The sequence below is a fragment of the Procambarus clarkii genome, unplaced genomic scaffold (genome assembly GCF_040958095.1).
Source record: "Procambarus clarkii isolate CNS0578487 unplaced genomic scaffold, FALCON_Pclarkii_2.0 HiC_scaffold_345, whole genome shotgun sequence".
Classification (NCBI taxonomy): Eukaryota; Metazoa; Arthropoda; class Malacostraca; order Decapoda; family Cambaridae; genus Procambarus; species Procambarus clarkii.
Genome location: NW_027189378.1, coordinates 198,621 through 212,452, shown reverse-complemented (window position 1 = coordinate 212,452; position 13,832 = coordinate 198,621). Strand labels below are relative to the sequence as shown.

Genomic DNA, 13,832 nt, shown 5'->3' with positions numbered 1-13,832 from the left:
CCGCTCAGGATCAAGGGAGTCCGCCACTGACCAATCAGCGCGCTCCGCCACGCGACCCGCTCTGAGCTGAGTCGCGAGCGGGATATAAAAGGAAAGCTCGACTCGCGCGAAAGTTCATTATTGTATCGCAACGCCAGCCAGCACGAGCATCATCATCATGCCACCCAAGGCATCTGGAAAGGCTGCCAAGAAGGCCGGAAAGGCCCAGAAGGCCATTGCCAAGGGCGATAAGAAAAAGAAGCGCAGGAGGAAGGAGAGCTACAGCATCTACATCTACAAAGTGCTGAAGCAGGTCCACCCCGACACTGGTATCTCTTCCAAAGCCATGTCGATCATGAACTCGTTCGTGAACGACATCTTCGAGCGCATCGCCGCCGAGGCTTCTCGCCTGGCCCACTACAACAAGCGTTCCACCATTACCAGTCGGGAGATCCAGACGGCTGTAAGGCTCCTGTTGCCCGGAGAACTGGCCAAGCACGCCGTCTCTGAGGGCACTAAGGCCGTCACCAAGTACACCTCCTCCAAGTAAACGGCTTACTTACTGCCCTGTGGTGGTGGCTTGGCCTCAAACCAACAAACTCGGCTCCATTGGAGCCACACTTTAATTTCTAAAGAGATTGTGAGTGTTAGACACCAATACTATTATAACAAAAACCTCTGTCACTGAAAGCAAATAGCTATAAAATGAGAATATTTATGAAACTGTCTGTGTGTGTTTCTCTCTCTCAGTCTCTGTCTGTCTGTCTGTCTCTGTCTCTGTCTCTGCATGTCTCTCTCTCTCTCTCTCTCTCTCTCTCTCTCTCTCTCTCTCTCTCTCTCTCTCTCTCTCTCTCTCTCTCTCTCTCTCTCTCTCTCTCTCTCTCTCTCAACACACATATAAACACTCGGTATCTTTTTTCTAGAGATTAGAGATTCATTGTTATGTTCCACATTAGGATTACTATGCAGGCCACCCTCTTAAGGTTTGAAAATGTCAAGAAAACGGTTAATTTAAAATGTCATCTCCTAACTTAACAGATTAAGCCAGAGGACCAAAAACAGAATAAAACAGGACAGGACAGTATGTCACTTATACAAGCTGCTTTTATTTCTAGTACAGTATGACAATTTTTTTTTTTTTTTTTTTTTTTTTTTTGGAGGGGGGGGGGGGAGGATCCTTGGCAGTGCATAAGAATGAAAAGCGACGGCGTTTTGTTTGTAAGAGGACAGGTTGTACTACAAATGACTTGATTTATTGATATCACGTGTACAGTGTATGTATGACACCTAAATTATTGTATTTATTTATTTATTATATGTATAGATGAAGGTTAATTCATATGACTGATGCTAGGAATGTCTGAAATCTCCTTAGAAGGATATTTTGGCCCTGAGAAGGGCCGAGTTTGGTGTATACTAGGGTGGTCGTTTTAGCTTATGCACGCTCTCCACGGATACGGCGAGCAAGCTGAATGTCCTTTGGCATGATGGTGACACGCTTGGCGTGGATGGCACAGAGGTTAGTGTCCTCGAAGAGACCGACCAGGTAAGCCTCGGATGCCTCCTGTAAAGCCATGACGGCAGACGACTGGAAGCGAAGATCGGTCTTGAAGTCCTGGGCAATCTCGCGCACCAGACGCTGGAAGGGAAGTTTCCTGATGAGCAACTCTGTGCTCTTCTGGTAACGACGGATCTCACGCAGGGCGACCGTTCCGGGCCTGTAACGGTGAGGCTTCTTCACGCCCCCTGTGGCAGGAGCAGACTTGCGTGCTGCCTTGGTGGCCAGCTGCTTACGAGGAGCCTTGCCTCCCGTGGACTTGCGAGCAGTCTGCTTGGTGCGAGCCATGGTGAACAACTGTGGTTTGTGATGGCCGGATTAACGGATTAAAAAGTCCATAGAGCTGGCAAGTAGGGGATGGAAGAACGGGGCGAGGCTGCAGAAATCTTGAGCAAGGATCCGGGGATGAGGTGAAGAGGGGAGATGAAAGATCGGTGGCCCAACCACCGTGGATTTGAGCTTGATCAGATGAAAGTAGAATTGAGTGGGGTGTCATTTGCAATACACACAGAGGCCGGGAACGCAAGCAGCTGGCAGTGGAGGTTTGATGTCAGATGATGTTAAGTCAGTTCGTTAGGAGTCTTCTTTCTTGTTGATTTCACCAAACTTTGATCGTTGTTCTTTTTTTTTGGGCTTGTCGGTCTTGGTGGTCACGGTTCGTGTTGATGCTTGAAGGTGATCTTTCCTTGGGGGTGATGGTGTACCGACAGATACGTCCTCATCCGATTCATCAGATGAGTGAGGAGCAGGGGTGTTGACACGCTGGGGTAGATTTCTTGAAGGTTGGGTTCTTGAGGGTTGATGTCTTGAAGGTAGAGTTCTCGGAGGGTGTGTAACAGCGGTAGGTACTGCAGCAGAAGGTGCTGCATAGTCGGTACCCTCTATAGGGTCACACCAAGGGTCGATAGCAGCGAAATTCGCCACTGAGACGGGTGAAGGGACAGCAGCAGCTGGAGAAGCGTGTGGAGCAGGAGCTGACAGTATGTCAGAAAGCGTGGCTGCGTTCACAGTGATGTCATGGTTGGTAACGGGAACTGATGCAGAAGTGGGGGTCACATGAGGCAGAGTCTTGTGAGCTGTAGGTACCTGTAGGTGATGGCCGGCGCCGAAAAATTTTTGCTTATATACGCCGTCTCGAGGCGCTTGCTCGAGCGCCATTGGCTGCTCGACTCGCCTACGTCACCCCGTTGCCCCTCCCCTCCTTCCTCTGGCTGCAGCCAACAGGCAGCTCACCTCAAACACTATTATCGCTGATTTTGCTCTATTTTTTGGATTTGTGCAAAAGTCATTTCACAGAGACGTGAAACAGACGAGTAGGCAACTGCAGTTTTGAAAGCGTTGTGAGAAAGCCGTGTTTCTGCTCGAGTACAAGCATAAAGTAAGGACAGGCAGGAGTTAGGAGTTGCCATGCTACAAGTACGTCCGCTTGACGGGATATAGTCTGGGGAAATCGTGCCGAAATTTTATTATTCACACAACTTCAACACCATGACTGGACGCGGCAAGGGAGGCAAGGGACTCGGAAAGGGTGGCGCCAAGCGTCATCGTAAGGTGCTACGTGACAACATACAGGGCATCACCAAGCCCGCTATTCGTCGCTTAGCTCGTCGTGGCGGCGTGAAGCGTATTTCGGGTCTCATCTACGAAGAGACCCGTGGCGTCCTGAAGGTGTTCCTCGAGAACGTCATCCGTGATGCTGTAACCTACACGGAACACGCCAAGAGGAAGACCGTCACTGCCATGGACGTGGTGTACGCTCTGAAGCGCCAGGGTCGTACCCTCTACGGATTCGGCGGATAAGAGCTTGGCTAATCCATCGATTCCACCCACCACCACCTCAAAACGGGACCTAATTAGGTCCCTATACTTTTTTACTGAAGGGCTTAATAGACGATAACATAAATTGTTTTGATATCAGCTAGCACATTGGGTCTTATGAAATCTATTTTTTATCCTCGCATGCTTAAAGGGACTCTGATTGGGGAGGGAGGGGTGGGGGGGGGGGGGAAGGTTTGTTCCGTTATATACTAGCAGAGCAGGATCATTGGTGGTGGGGGGGGGGGGGTGAGGGAGAGAGAGAGAGAGAGAGAGATCTTTCCCAACTCTTCCTTTTTACATGAGTGAGCTACCCGTTTTATTCATTTTATCCTTCTCAGAGCTGTTTTGATAGTATCCAAATGATGGTAAATGAAAAGGGAGGACACGAATATCTACCCAGAATTCAGGACTGGCAATCGATATGCATGTTTGAGTGCGAATCTTTTTCTCTCTCAACTTAGGTATACGTTTATGTCGTACCTAAAAGCGAGAACCACACTATTGGGACAAGTATGCAAGGCCCAATTTTCCTAACAAGCACAGTTAATTTTGTTATTTTCGAACATTTCTTTCCAAATTGGTTTATCCAATTAACAGTATTATATTAAGATCATGAATTGCTGGGTTAGGTTAGGTTAGGTTAGCTTAGCTTAGGTTAGGTTAGGTTAGCTTAGCTTGGGTTAGCATAGGTTAGGTTTGATTACATTTCTATGTTAGATTTAACTCAAATTCAAAACAATTGCAGTCATTCGGCTTGTTAGTCAACTTGCCTCTAATAGGGGCAATTTGTCTAACAAGACTATTTAGTTTTGTGTGCATATATATATATATATATATATATATATATATATATATATATATATATATATATATATATATATATATATATATATATATATATATATATATATATATATATATTATAGCTTCAAGACTCCGAACCAATATAGAAGCATCAAGAGGAAGTGCTTGTGTTATGGGCCAATAGGCCTTCTGCAGTTACTTCCATTCTTATGTTTTTATTCCCATTGGTTCGTGTTTTATCTTGTGTAAATGTCAATCACCTCACCCAAAACTTTGGTACCATATCACCTCACCCATGTATGTGTGTATATATATATATATATATATATATATATATATATATATATATATATATATATATATATATATATATATATATATATATATATATATATATATATATATAATATACAGAGTAAATCTACCCCAAAAGTAATGATTTATTTGTCTACAAAACTAAACTCTTTTTGGAATCATATGAGGCCCCTCCACTGAGGGGGGAGGCCTGGATGTTTATTGTCATGTGTATTCATGCTGCTTGCATGTCGTCGTTTATTTTGCCTTTGTTGTTTTCTTGACAGCTTTCTTTGCCTTGGGTGGTTTGGGAGATTTTGAAGCTCTCTTTATTTTGGGCTTTTTGTTCCCAACAACAAGCTGCTGCTGCTGCTGCTTCTTTTTCAAGGCTGTAGGTGGTTTGTTGCTTGTGGCGGCTTTCTTGGGAGTTACCACGGCCTTCTTTGCTGCTGTAGATGGTTTCTTGGTTGTGGTGGCTTTCTTGGGAGTTAGAACGGCCCTCTTCTCTGCTACGGCCAGCTTGAATGATCCACTAGCTCCACTTCCCTTGGTCTGAACAAGAATGCCGTCAGCCACTGCTTTCTTGAGAAATCTTCGGATGTAAATGGCGATCTTGGCAGCCTCGACTTTGTTGTTGGCAACAACGTACTTCTTGATTGCTTGTAGAGACGAGCCCTTACGGTCTTTGAGTGCTGCGACCGCGGCTAGAACCATTTGACTAGTTTTCGGGTGAGCAACCTGGACGCGAGGTTTCCTGGTGGTGGCCACCACAGCAGCAGCAGCAGCCGCAGCCTTCTTGGTAGGCTTTGCTTCTACCATGATGATGATGAGATAACCAAGGTGATGAGAGACGCTCAGACAGTCACGGGGGAATGATGCTGCCGCCGCTTGAGCCGAACCTATTTATGTGCCGGCACGGTACAGAAGCTGCAACCTGGCAACTCGTCCACCAATCACGACGGTTGGTTTTACGGCTCCGAAACCTGGATCCCATATCTTCTCTAAAATAGAAGCATTTGTTCATGTTCTTTGTAAAAGTATCATAAAGCAGGACAGATGAGACAAATATCATAAAAACTGAAGAGCAGATGAGCACACACATGTATGTATTACAAAAGAAAATCCACAAATTCATTAGAAATTGGCAGGGTAGGCTGAGGAAGTAGGTAGATGTAAAATGTCTGTAAATGGCGAAAGAACATAAACCCAAGACTGAATAAACGATGTTAAATATCCATGCCAAGGAGACAAAAATATGTTAGGATACAATTACCATTAAGACACCACAAGAAGGTCCGTATCCTGCCGTGATGACTAAAAAGAGTTGGTTATTAGCCACAATGTGTAGGCAGTCTCATGCCAACGGCCATACCACGTTGAGAACACCGCTTCTCGTCCGATCAGCGAAGTTAAGCAACGTTGGGTTTGGTTAGTACTTGGATGGGTGACCGCCTGGGAACACCAAATGCTGTTGGCAATAATGTTTTTTGTTTTGTTTTGTTTTGTTTCGTTTGTTTTTGTTTGAATGGCTGGCTCCACGGGAAATTCACGGAGTTGTGTGGAATAAGGCCTGGTAAAATGAATTAATATGTATGTCATGTTTAAAACAAACTCGCTTAATATAGTGTGTGAGGCTTTATACAAAAACAAACAACCAAAACAAAACATGTTGTATATATATATATATATATATATATATATATATATATATATATATATATATATATATATATATATATATATATATATATATATATATATATATTATATATATATAGCTTAATCCGGGTTTGAACTCGCAACTCCAAGAATACGCATCACTTATATACACTTTACCACTGGACCACTGCAGGACACTTGATGCTGAGGTATCAATTTAATGACGTAAATGCCATTTCCACAAATAAATGATAATTTAAAAGTATTTGTATGTACAAATCTTTTCTGTTTAAAAGGCTACAATATCAGTTACTGATATAATTTGTGTTAATGTTTCTATACCCACAGGAAGGCATGTTTTTGCTTATATGTAAGGGGTACGGAGAAGGAATCCACAGACCATCATTCCCCTTCCCCCCCCCCCCCCCCCTCCCACCTACTACCACCACCACCACCACCACCACCACCACCACCACTACTCACCACCAATCACCACCAATCACCACCACCACCAATCACCACCAATCACCACCACCACACCTAACCGAAAACCCCCTAACACATCAACCCTCCCCCCAATCAACAGGCGAAATAATAACCCTCAAATGCCTGCCTGCCTGCCAGCCAGCCAATACTAACGGTCTTCTCAGAAAGAAAATCTCTTTGTATCTGTATTACTTGATGAAATGTATGATTCTAATAATGAAAATAAATTGTTATGTCGGTTGTATGAGCATAATGACCAATATGCACATGATATGAATGAATTAAATAGTGTAGTTTTAAGTAATTAGGTTGTAGACACATTAAGCGGATATGATATTTGACGCGTCCAGAACTGGTGATTTTTGGTTTAGTTTTAAATGCACCACCACCACCACCATTGCTTCCCCAGAGCCTAATTAAGGACCGGTAAAAGGAGTCAATATGTATGTCATCTATAAAACCAAAGAATGAATAAAAACACACACACACACACCTACATAATAGTACTAGGAAGATTGTATGGCATAAAAAAAAAAAAGTACTCCCATTGGGTCGTTTGAACTCGCGACTTCCAAAACACCAGCCACACACCTTACCACCCAGCCACCATAGAGTTGGTATAATTGTGCAACTTTAGTTATAAAACTAAAGTTCTTATTGTCTCAAATCTTATTGTCTGTTCTATGAAAAGGCATGATGTAAATTATGTATTTTTTGAATGATTGAATTGTAGGCACATTAAGCGGATTCGATATTTGATATATCCAGAAAAGGTGATTTCTGTTCAGTTTTAAAATGCATCACCGTTAACGCTAAAGGACTGGTAAAACGACTCGATGTTTGTCATTTTTAAAATAAACACTAAAACTAGGCCCTTAACATATATAATGTTTGAATATAAATTGAATGCATATAAATACAAAGTGGGAGTGGCTGGCTGGCTGGCTGGCTGGCTGGCTGCCTGCCTGCCTGCCTGCCTGCCTGCCTGCCTGGCTGGCTGGCTGGCTGGCTGGCTGGCTGGCTGGCTGGCTGGCTGGCTGGCTGGCTGCCCGCCCGCCCGCCCGCCCGCCCGCCCGCCCGCCCGCCCGCCCGCCCGCCTGCTTGCCTTGCCTTGCCTTGCCTTGCCTGTCCTGTCCTGTTATTGCCTTGCCTTGCCTTGCCTTGCCTTGCCTTGCCTTGCCTTGCCTTGCCCTGCCCTGCCTTGGCTGCAGCTGGCTGGCTGGCCGTAAATCAACTCTTAACAACACCACACCACACCACACCATCACTCATCACCCATCACCCACCACCGGCCCCAGTCTCCCAGCCTCTCTTATATACCCGAGCAGGCCCTTTAAATTATTTGAATTGTTGCACTTCGGCCAATGGCACGATCGCTGCTGCTCAAACATATTCTGGTTCACAAGTATTATAATATATTATATTATATTATATTATATATATATATATATATATATATATATATATATATATATATATATTTATTCATGAAACACATTAAAACCTTGATCATTTATTCATTCATTACGTCTAGTGAAGAATTGCTTTTGTTCATTTGTATGATTAAAAATTGATAGAATATGAATTCCTCGCTTAAAGTAAAATATAAAATATATATTGGATTTATATGATTGGTTAATATTCCAAGTGATGCTGAATATCCCCTATAATTTTGTTTTGTTTGTTTGTTATGTACACATTCCAAATGAAATCAATATAAATGTTATTATTAATGTTTGAAAGTTGATTGTCTACTTGAATCTCTCTATTAAAGTGTGTGTGGCTCCGGATGGAGCCTGGTTATGGTATTTGTCGTGGTGGGTGGCAGAAGTGCTTACTTCTTCTCTGTCTTCTTTGGCAAAAGAACTGCCTGAATGTTTGGAAGAACACCTCCCTGTGCAATGGTTACGCCAGACAGAAGTTTGTTGAGTTCTTCGTCGTTGCGGATGGCCAACTGCAAGTGACGTGGGATGATACGGGTCTTCTTGTTGTCACGTGCGGCGTTACCGGCGAGCTCCAGAACTTCGGCAGCGAGGTATTCCATGACGGCTGCCAGGTAGACAGGAGCGCCAGCACCGACGCGTTCGGCGTAGTTGCCTTTACGCAGCAGACGGTGAATTCTGCCCACGGGGAACTGAAGTCCGGCCCTGCTGGAGCGAGACTTTGACTTGCCCTTCACTTTGCCTCCCTTGCCGCGTCCTGACATTGCTGCTGCTGTTGTGGGTTTGTGGTGTTTTATGCCGGCTTTGCTTTGCTTTGATGTCCAAAGAGCTTGGAAAGGATGTGGGAGGAAGAAGGGTGGGGCGATGAAATTCTTGGAAGAGGATTTGGATGTGGAGAGAGGAGGCTTGAAAGTTCGGTGGCCCGTCCACCTTGGATTGGAGATGTTTTTTCAGTCAAAGCCTGTAGCTTAAGTTCTTCTTGGGCGGCAGGGGGCTAGTGGTGGGGCAGGGTGATGTCGTCCTGGTTCACTTGAGGTGGTCTGTCTGGCTTGGAGGAGGCGTCTTCCTTATTGAGATGGTGAGAGGTAAGTTCACTGTTGCTTGGTGGTGTCTCGGCCAGGAGGTATTCGCATGTACTTTCCGAATGTTAGCGGTGGTATTGGTGTTCCTGTCGGGTCTTCATCTTCTTCCAGGAAGGTCACTTGTCCCCTCTTGAAGTCGAATTTAGGGTCGATGTATTCCCTCTCCAGAGCGCAGAGGTCTACATAGCGTTCCACGGTCTCGTGGTGGACAAACGCAGGGTAAGGAATGGTGGTCTTGAGCTGGTTCATGATCCTGTTGCATTCTAAGGCAATGACCATTCTTGTGCTTCGATTGCCGTTGAAATTGCCACCGTGATTGAGGTAAAGTCCAAAGCAGGGCATTTTCTTGCTTGATTTGCTTGGGTTTAGGTCGAAGTCTGGGGCCTCATATGTGAAGGTCTCAGCCAAGGTTTCTAGGAACTCTGGTTCTGAATCTGATTCTGATTCCACTTGCTGACATTTTGGTCTCCTTTTTCCTCTCATTTTCTTCCGTCTCGGGCTGGTGGGGGCAGGTGATGAGGTTGACTTGTCTGCTGTGGTGGTAGTCTGGGTGGATGCTGTTGCCTGGGTGACTTGTGCTGGGTTCGACTCCGGTGGTGGTGGTTGCGGTATGACTGCGGTTGCTGTTGGTGTTGGAATTTCGTCTGTTTGGGTTGAGGCAGCGTTGTGATGTTGAAATAGGTCTGCTGGTATCAACATTGTAGGCAGGTTGTTCTGGGCGAGCAGCCTGTTCAGTACTCTCACGTATTTTGCGTTGTCTGTTCCCGCCTCTCTCTCAGCTACACTGATCAGGCATGGGATGAGAGTGGTGTTGGTCGAGGCCGCTGATTGGTTGACAGTCAAGTTGGTTGGCTGAGCTGCAGTCGCCTGTGCCCTGGGTCCCCATTGGGGGGTGGTCTGGCCTGGTGTGGACGTCTGTGTAGCAGGAGCAGAAGCGTTGGGAAGCACTGGAAACGATGTAGCTTGGATATTGAAGCTCGCCGGCTGATTGGTTGTTGGGTTGGCAGATGCTGTTTTATTTATTTCGTCTAGTCGTACTTGGCAGTCCATGGAGACGGCGGTGTGAGCTCCTCCACAATTGAGGCACAGTTTGGTGGTTGACCGGCAGGTTTTGAAGTGATGATCCTGGGTACAAATGCTGCATTTAACCTCTGCTTGTTGGCAGTTCTTGGTATCATGATCGTACTTGTAGCACTTAAAGCACTGGCAAATGTTGTAGTACCGTTCCTTCTTTACAGTGTCAGGTGTGATGGAAATATCCAGACATCTAAATCCATTTTCCACAGCTTGGGTAGCTGCAGCAGCTGTTGTGAAGGTGACCTTGAGAGTAGGCCTAGGGTTGTCGTTGTTCTTGATGACCTTGACTGTAGCAGCAGTCAGAGCCGGGTTTCTGGTGTTGATACTATCAAGTATGGTACCAGGGTCTTGGGTGGCGATGTAGACACTTGTGTGGCTGACGAAGATGGTTCGTTCAGCCAAGTAGCGACGGTTAGGAGTGATGATCAGGTTGGCGTTTCGTAGGGCGTCCTGGTGTTCTGGTGCAAACAGTTGCTCCAGAGCTTGCTCGCTTGAATAAAGAAGTACAGCGCCGTCAGCATCGTCACGGATGTCCAACGGGGCTGCGTTCGTGATGTCAACGATTTTCCTTAGTAATTGGGGTCCGGTGTAAGTGGTTTCGTCACGAAACCGGACCTTTATGCGGTAAATCATGGCTCTACGTTGCTGCCTAATATTTACCCACCCGGCAGTGCTGGGTGCAGAGAGCCTGATCTAGGTTTTCGGTCGAAAGTATCTTTTCTTTATGCCCTTTTATCTTTATCTTTATCTTTTTCCCATAATGCCGGCCCGCAGATCGAGCTTCGTGTTATATACCCCGCTCAGGATCAAGGGAGTCCGCCACTGACCAATCAGCGCGCTCCGCCACGCGACCCGCTCTGAGCTGAGTCGCGAGCGGGATATAAAAGGAAAGCTCGACTCGCGCGAAAGTTCATTATTGTATCGCAACGCCAGCCAGCACGAGCATCATCATCATGCCACCCAAGGCATCTGGAAAGGCTGCCAAGAAGGCCGGAAAGGCCCAGAAGGCCATTGCCAAGGGCGATAAGAAAAAGAAGCGCAGGAGGAAGGAGAGCTACAGCATCTACATCTACAAAGTGCTGAAGCAGGTCCACCCCGACACTGGTATCTCTTCCAAAGCCATGTCGATCATGAACTCGTTCGTGAACGACATCTTCGAGCGCATCGCCGCCGAGGCTTCTCGCCTGGCCCACTACAACAAGCGTTCCACCATTACCAGTCGGGAGATCCAGACGGCTGTAAGGCTCCTGTTGCCCGGAGAACTGGCCAAGCACGCCGTCTCTGAGGGCACTAAGGCCGTCACCAAGTACACCTCCTCCAAGTAAACGGCTTACTTACTGCCCTGTGGTGGTGGCTTGGCCTCAAACCAACAAACTCGGCTCCATTGGAGCCACACTTTAATTTCTAAAGAGATTGTGAGTGTTAGACACCAATACTATTATAACAAAAACCTCTGTCACTGAAAGCAAATAGCTATAAAATGAGAATATTTATGAAACTGTCTGTGTGTGTTTCTCTCTCTCAGTCTCTGTCTGTCTGTCTGTCTCTGTCTCTGTCTCTGCATGTCTCTCTCTCTCTCTCTCTCTCTCTCTCTCTCTCTCTCTCTCTCTCTCTCTCTCAACACACATATAAACACTCGGTATCTTTTTTCTAGAGATTAGAGATTCATTGTTATGTTCCACATTAGGATTACTATGCAGGCCACCCTCTTAAGGTTTGAAAATGTCAAGAAAACGGTTAATTTAAAATGTCATCTCCTAACTTAACAGATTAAGCCAGAGGACCAAAAACAGAATAAAACAGGACAGGACAGTATGTCACTTATACAAGCTGCTTTTATTTCTAGTACAGTATGACAATTTTTTTTTTTTTTTTTTTTTTTTTTTTTTGGGGGGGGGGGGGGGGGGAGGATCCTTGGCAGTGCATAAGAATGAAAAGCGACGGCGTTTTGTTTGTAAGAGGACAGGTTGTACTACAAATGACTTGATTTATTGATATCACGTGTACAGTGTATGTATGACACCTAAATTATTGTATTTATTTATTTATTATATGTATAGATGAAGGTTAATTCATATGACTGATGCTAGGAATGTCTGAAATCTCCTTAGAAGGATATTTTGGCCCTGAGAAGGGCCGAGTTTGGTGTATACTAGGGTGGTCGTTTTAGCTTATGCACGCTCTCCACGGATACGGCGAGCAAGCTGAATGTCCTTTGGCATGATGGTGACACGCTTGGCGTGGATGGCACAGAGGTTAGTGTCCTCGAAGAGACCGACCAGGTAAGCCTCGGATGCCTCCTGTAAAGCCATGACGGCAGACGACTGGAAGCGAAGATCGGTCTTGAAGTCCTGGGCAATCTCGCGCACCAGACGCTGGAAGGGAAGTTTCCTGATGAGCAACTCTGTGCTCTTCTGGTAACGACGGATCTCACGCAGGGCGACCGTTCCGGGCCTGTAACGGTGAGGCTTCTTCACGCCCCCTGTGGCAGGAGCAGACTTGCGTGCTGCCTTGGTGGCCAGCTGCTTACGAGGAGCCTTGCCTCCCGTGGACTTGCGAGCAGTCTGCTTGGTGCGAGCCATGGTGAACAACTGTGGTTTGTGATGGCCGGATTAAACGGATTAAAAAGTCCATAGAGCTGGCAAGCATGGGATGGAAGAACGGGGCGAGGTTGCAGAAATCTTGAGCAAGGATCTGGAGATGAGGTGAAGAGGGGAGATGAAAGATCGGTGGCCCAACCACCGTGGATTTGAGCTTGATCAGATGAAAGTAGAAGTGAGTGGGGTGTCATTTGCAATACACACAGAGGCCGGGAACGCAAGCAGCTGGCAGTGGAGGTTTGATGTCAGATGATGTTAAGTCAGTTCGTTAGGAGTCTTCTTTCTTGTTGATTTCACCAAACTTTGATCGTTGTTCTTTTTTTTGGGCTTGTCGGTCTTGGTGGTCACGGTTCGTGTTGATGCTTGAAGGTGATCTTTCCTTGGGGGTGATGGTGTACCGACAGATACGTCCTCATCCGATTCATCAGATGAGTGAGGAGCAGGGGTGTTGACACGCTGGGGTAGATTTCTTGAAGGTTGGGTTCTTGAGGGTTGATGTCTTGAAGGTAGAGTTCTCGGAGGGTGTGTAACAGCGGCAGGTACTGCAGCAGAATGTGCTGCATAGTCGGTACCCTCTATAGGGTCACACCAAGGGTCGATAGCAGCGAAATTCGCCACTGAGACGGGTGAAGGGACAGCAGCAGCTGGAGAAGCGTGTGGAGCAGGAGCTGACAGTATGTCAGAAAGCGTGGCTGCGTTCACAGTGATGTCATGGTTGGTAACGGGAACTGATGCAGAAGTGGGGGTCACATGAGGCAGAGTCTTGTGAGCTGTAGGTACCCGAACAGGATCTGAGGGCTGCATTGCAGTGGCGGAATCGTCGTCGTCGGATGTAGAGTCAGCATCCTCCTCTACAGGGTCAGTTGTTGGAGATGAACGCGGAGCGTTGAAAACTTCCTCAGGAACAATGAAGGTAGGGAGACCGTTCGCCTTGTACAGAATTTTCAGAAGCCTCACGAATTCTCGGGGGTTATTGCCAGCAGTAATTCTGGCTGTTGATATCAGAGCTTTTACTGTGCTCTGCCCAATTAGC

General features: G+C 46.2%; 1 non-coding gene across 1 annotated transcript; it reads left to right on the top strand.

The window, feature by feature from the left end:
* Positions 1–5,811: 5,811 nt before the first annotated feature.
* Positions 5,812–5,930, top strand: LOC138361395 (5S ribosomal RNA). Its single transcript, XR_011226949.1, has one exon. It is a non-coding gene; the product is annotated as a 5S ribosomal RNA (ribosomal RNA).
* Positions 5,931–13,832: the final 7,902 nt, after the last annotated feature.